The following is a 6678-nucleotide window of genomic DNA, read 5'->3' as shown; positions in this document are numbered from 1 at the left end:
ATATATATATATATATATATATATATATAATACAAATATTTACTTCCTGTGTGAAAAAAAACTTGTGTGTGTATGTATGCGTATGTGTGCGTGTGTGTGCATGCATGTGAGTGAAAATTTTGCGCAAATTTAACCATTTCTTCTTATATATAGTGAAAGAACGTAGGGATTAAAGAAATTCAGCCGAAGTCGTTGGTGAGAAAACCTGTCCCACGGAATTTCAAGGGAAGTAAATCAGAATCCATCCTCATATAAGCGACAGAGCTTCTCAGAACCAAGTGTAAAACCGAGGTAATTCAGTTATCAATCAGTTGAGGGTATCCCTCGTCGAGTATGATAGTATGATGGTAAGACAGATTTCTTGATCTGCAAGGTACTGGCCCGTATTGCCTATAACAAGATAATCAAGGAGATTTAGGGATACGTTCTACCCATCTGAATTATTGTTGCTCAACGCTCGGTAATCTTTTCTAGTTAATGCTATTGTGCTGAGGAACAGGCCACACCAGATTTATATTTTATTTTAGAGTCTTCTACGTCCTAACAGATGACGAAAATCTCTTTTTATTGAGGTTATCGACAGAGACATACAGTATGATATTGCAGATTTATCAAAGCTAGTGAAAGACTGAGATTTCTTGCGCTGCGAGGTGAAACGCATTTGGGTGTAGGCTGCTTAAATAACAATAAAAAGTTGTCTCTCTCTGCCTTATTAACAAACTTCGTTGGTAGAGAATAAATTAAACAGAACAGATCAAATGGTTTGCAGTGGCTTTCAGATATGAGGTGATATCGATTATAGGAACGTGTTATCAGTCAAACGCTTCCTTTAATAACATTCACATGTTTCACCTTTAACCTTTAGGTTGTTAACCTTTCACTTTTCAGTTGACTCCGTTTACATTTTAACACATTTCAAAACATCTGTTTAGCATCAACAGACAACCAAATGAAAAAAAGAAAATTCAATGGCGGAACATTGTCTAACACTTTCAGTAATTGTGTGTCTGTAGTTATTTCTCTGTCCTTCTCCCCCTCCCTATCTCTGTATCTGTATGTGTGTGTGTGTGTGTGTGTGTGTGTGTGTGTGTGTGTGTGTGTGTAAAGACTGGAAAATGTGATATATCTTTAATTCCGTGTTATGCGTATTTCACAGTATAGGAATTACATCATCAATATAATAATAATAATAATAATAATAATAATAATAATAATAATAATAATAATAATGTTTGTTATCTTTTTAAAAATTAATGCTGAAAAAAATTATTTTTAGATTACAGCCTCCAAATGGGTGCTAACAACCCAAAACAGCCAACCTAGGTGGTGTTTTGATTAAACGTTTAGAAACAAAATAAAGTAGTTAACTTTTGGAAACCAAAATTGAGAGCAAAAACTTACGTGCAGACAAGCACGTACATTCCGTCAGGACGAATAATAATAATAAATGCCCTGATGCAGTACCAGGCAGTGGCTCTCATGGCTTCTGATCTTAATTGATTGGAAGTGTTATCATGTACATTGTTTTGTCTTGGTATAAAAGATGGCCTACAGCAAATATTCTGCTCAATACCACAGATTTGCCTGTCAGTTGTTTGACCTTAACCAGTTGAGCATGTCCCTTAGTGGCTGACGATATGTGCATCTCTGATCATGAGCAGAAATAGTGAAGGAGCATCATAGCCGTGTGTTGAGGGGAATTCTTTTGGGCTTAAATAATTCACCCAGACCGGGCGTTGTGAGTGTTTATTGAGCGAAAACACCTAAAGCTCCACGAGGCTCCGGCAGGGGATGGTGGCGAACCCTGCTGTACTCTTTCACCACAACTTTCTCTCACTGTTACTTCCTGTTTCTGCTGTGCCTGTAATTCAAAGGGTCAGCCTTGTCACGCTGAATATCCCCGAGAACTACGTTAAGGATACACGTGTCTGTGGAGTGCTCAGCCACTTGCACGTTAATTTCACGAGTATTGAATCAATTGGAACCCTCGACGTCGTAAGCGACGGAGTGCCAACAACAATATATGTACACAAACACACACACACACACACACGCATAGGCATAAACACATAAATATATGTACGCTTGTGTCTGTATGTGTGTGTGCGCGTGTATTTGTGTGTGTCGTGTGTATGTGTGTGTGTGTGTGTGTGTGTGTGTGTATGTGTGTGCCTGTCTGTGTGCATGTACTGTATTTGCTTTACTTTCCTACTATCAAGCTATTTTTTTAATAATCTGTAGAGTTGTTATGACGGTTACGAAGTAATTTGCTCGTAAATGGAGTAAGAAAAAAAAATGCAAAACAATAAATAAATTTCCGCTGCAGAAAATTCTTGAGTCTTTGGTCACAACTCTGGTCATCTTCAGACGATGGAGAATTTATTTTATTATTTACAAAACGATAGTTGTGATATAAAATCGTACCGCCAAAATAAGGAAACAGATAAGAATTTTGCTATTGAGATTCACGGAGATATTTCTAACACCACTTGAAACATTTTATTTTTGATACTCTTTCGATACAAGCCGCCGTTTCACCAAATCGTTTTGGTGTATAAAATGATATATTCTTTGAGGGGGTAAAAAAATTAATAAATCAACCTTACAAATGGACCAATCTCTTTAAAAGTCTTCCGAAGATGTTTGCAATTGTAAACGAATCCATAAGGACGTAGGTTTTGCTTTGTATTTTGTTATTTTTCTTTGATTAAGTTCCAAAGTTTTTCATTCCAATTTACTGGTTTGTATAGTCATGTCTAACCGAATTTACATTAACGAAGTGCTCGCTGTTTTTACATACATTGTACATGACCACTTTACAAACAGAGATTAGCTTTCTCATACACTTACACATAAATACACATGCTCTGTCTGTTTGTCTGTCTATCTGTCTCTTCTTTCCGTTTCTCTATCACCCAGACATAGATATATATTTTTTGCACCCATATTATACATGTATCAATTCCTGCTTCTGCTATCTATACGAGATGAAAATGTCTGTGTTATTCATTAGGTATCTAAGTATGTATTCTTGTACGCTTTGATGTACGTATAAGTATATATATTGCTATTTTGTTTATATAAGTGTAAGATTTTTGCATGTGCATTTATGCATGTATTTTTATAAGAATGTGTTTGTATGAATGTATGTATGCGTGTGTGTATGTAGTACAGTAATGGCCGTAAACGAATAAAACAAACAAACGAAATAGTTGAAGAATGGTTCCTGTCAGATAAGGCGACCATTTAGCTCTATTAAAAGTCAGTCTAAGTATAGCTGACCGGGACGCTATTACAGAGCAGACGGCATTCTATGCTGATTGTTTGCGACAGACAAACCTGACGATGGTAAACAGAAATCGGAGAAGGAAAACTGAAAGGAGAAAAGGAAGAAGTCAAATGAAGGAGATGACAGAGGAAGAGGAGGAGGAGGAGGAGGAGATGGTTGGGAAAAGAATGAATAGAAAAAAAAAGAGACGTTATAGGCAGACGGTGTTGAAGGAAAATAAGAAGCAAAATTGTGAAGATGAAAAAGGAAAGAGGAAGCATAGGAAATGTCAGTAACGATAATAATAATTCTTTCTAATTTTGGCACAAGGTTGAGTAATTTTGAGGGGAGGAAGAGTCAAGTAGATCGACCCCGAAAGGGTAAATAATAACTGTAATTTATTCTGATTTTGGCACAAGACCGGCAATGTTGGAAGGAGGGGAAAGTCGACTACATTAACCCAGTGCTCAACTGGTGCATATTTTATCGACCACAGGAGGATGAAATGCAAAGCTGACCTGGACAGAATTTGAACTGAGAAGAAATACGGCTTAGCACTTTGTTCAGCGCTTTAACGACCCTGCCAGCTAGCCGCCCCGCAGTAGCAATAGCAACAAGAACAACAATAATAACGGTTTCAAATATTGACACAAGGTCAGCAATTTAGAGGGAGGGGTAAATAATTTACATCGACCCAGTGTTCAACTGGTATTCATTTTATCGACTGCAACAGAATGACGGGCAAGGTCGACTCCGGCGGAATTTGAACACGGATCATAAAGACAACCGAAATACCACTAAGTATTTTGTCCGGCGTGTTAAAGATTCTGCTAGCTCGCCACCTTAAGAACAAGAACAATAATAATCCTTTCTACTATGGGCAAACAAGCCTGAAAATTTGTGGGAAAGACGATTACGTCCACGTCAGTGCTCAACTAGTTCTTCTTTTATCGACGCTGAAAAGGACGAAAGGCACAAATGACCTCAGCGGAATTTAACAAAAATAATAGGAATAATTCCGTCTAATTTTTATACAAGGAGAGCAGTATTAGGTGGAGGAAGAAGTAGATGACAATGATCCCAGTACTTGATTCGTACTTATTTTATCGACCCCTAAAGAGTAAAAGGCAAAGTCGACCTCGGTGTCATTTGAACCTAGAACGTAAAGATGGACGAAATACTACGAAGCATTTTGTCCGGTGCGCTAACTATTCTGTCAGGTCACCGTCTTGACAACAACAACAACAACAACAACAACAACAACAACAACAACAACAATAATAATAATAATAATAATAATAATAATAATAATAATAATAATAATAAATCAAAGGGATCATTCCCAGCACAAAGATCAATGTGGACACACTGTCTCCCTGGAAGATACCTTTCTTCATTTTCACCTCTCCTAATACTTGATTCCCTGCTGTCACTTCCGTTCCCCAGCATTTCATGCTATTCCCATATAAGGCTTCTCATATTTTCTGCTACTGCATACAGAGTAAGGAAACCTTGCAAGTGACAGTTAGGAACGAGAGAATATTGAAAGTGGAGAAAAAAAAAAAGGAAAAACAACTGAAAATGTGCAAAAAGGGCATGAAAAAGAATTATGCAAGAACGGACTACACAATCAGTTCCATGCAGCCACAGCAGAAGTTGCTGGAAAAAGTAGGTGGGATTGGCTGATGAAGGGAACACTAAAAAAAATGAGACCGAGAGCACTATACTGGCAGCGCAAGACCAAACTTTGGCCATGAACTGGAGTGTCAGTCTTAGGAATGAGTAAGTATCTCCGCTGTGCAGCTTCTGCAATAGAGTGGATGAAACCAGTGTCCATAGCACAAACGAATGCCTTAGACTTGTCCTAAACCACTACAAGTTGTGGCGACACGATCAGGTAGCGAAAGTGCTACATTGGAAACTGTGTAAAAACTGGGGGCTAGAGATAGGCAAGACGTGGTATGAACACAGGCCTCAGAGAGTGGCAGAGTCGGAGAGAAGCAAAATTCTCTGGGATTTTCCAATCCAAACAGATCAGGTGCTAGAACATAATAGACCAGACCTAGTGGTGGTCGACAAGACGCACCACATATGCTATATAGTTGATGTTGCATGCCTCTTTGACCCATGAATGTTCAAGAATGAAGGCGAAAAGGTAGATAAATACAACCCTCTTACGTACGAAATAGCCCGGCTATGGAAAATGAAGGTGAAGATAGTACCAATTATCGTTGGGTCCTCGGGAGCAGTATCAAAAGGCATCAAAGGGAATATAAAGGAAATTGGAATAGAGTGCCCAGTAAAACTGTTACGAAAGGCTTGCCTCCTTGGCACGGCCAGAATAATCAGGAAAGGAATACATAGCTGAAAAGAATGGATAGCATGGTACCGTAGGCTGCCGGTAGCAAATCTGCTACGCATGTAAGACTCACAGGATCTCCAACAAAACCTGTGATAAAGAGAAAATAATAATAACGATCTTTTCTAGTAAAGACACAAGGTCTGAAATTTTGTGGGAAAGGCACTGGTCGATTACATCGATCCCAGTGCTTCACTGGTACTTAGTTCATCGACCCCGAAAGGATGAAAGGTAAAGTCGACCTCGGAGGAATATGAACTCAGAACGAGGTAACGATTCTGCCAGCTCGCCGTCTTAGTAAAAATAATAATAATGATGATGATGATGATGATGATGATAATAATAATTATAATAATAATAATAATAATAATAATAAAAATAATAATAATAATAATAATAATAAAAATAATAATAATAATAATAATAATAATAATTTATTTGGGGATTGTCCTTGTTTTTATATTTACGGCACTATACTATATTAGACAATGATGTTGCGTGTCTGTTACTTTATTCTCAAATGGAAACAAAGTCATGCATGTATCTGTGTAAGAAGGCATTCTCAGTCAGCCCGATGCAATTTCTTGCAGTCGCACCTAGAAGTCAAAACGACTCTAAACCACTGAAACGACTCATATGCACAGGTGAAAGCGAAGAAATGACGAAAATAGAACATTAACTCTTACCTTTGTGAACAAAATTCACGAATAAACAGATGATCGTACACATGTATATATATATATATATATAAACACATAAATATAATTATAATTAATTAAATATACTTATAAATAAACTTATAAATAAATAAATATATATGAGCTTTTAAATAAGTTCTCCACCAATAATGGTGCTTTCATACCGATGGGCTTGGTAAAAATTGTTAATTGTTAATTGATTTATTAATTAATAAATTGATAATCCTTTACCCTTTTAATTTGTAATAATTATATAAACACATATGTATATATATATATATAAACACATAAATATAATTATAATTAATTAAATATACTTATAAATAAACTTATAAATAAATAAATATATATGA

Source organism: Octopus bimaculoides, chromosome 25 (genome assembly GCF_001194135.2).
Source record: "Octopus bimaculoides isolate UCB-OBI-ISO-001 chromosome 25, ASM119413v2, whole genome shotgun sequence".
Classification (NCBI taxonomy): domain Eukaryota; kingdom Metazoa; phylum Mollusca; class Cephalopoda; order Octopoda; family Octopodidae; genus Octopus; species Octopus bimaculoides.
The sequence above is the reverse complement of the archived record's forward strand: the minus strand, read 5'-3'. Positions refer to the sequence as shown.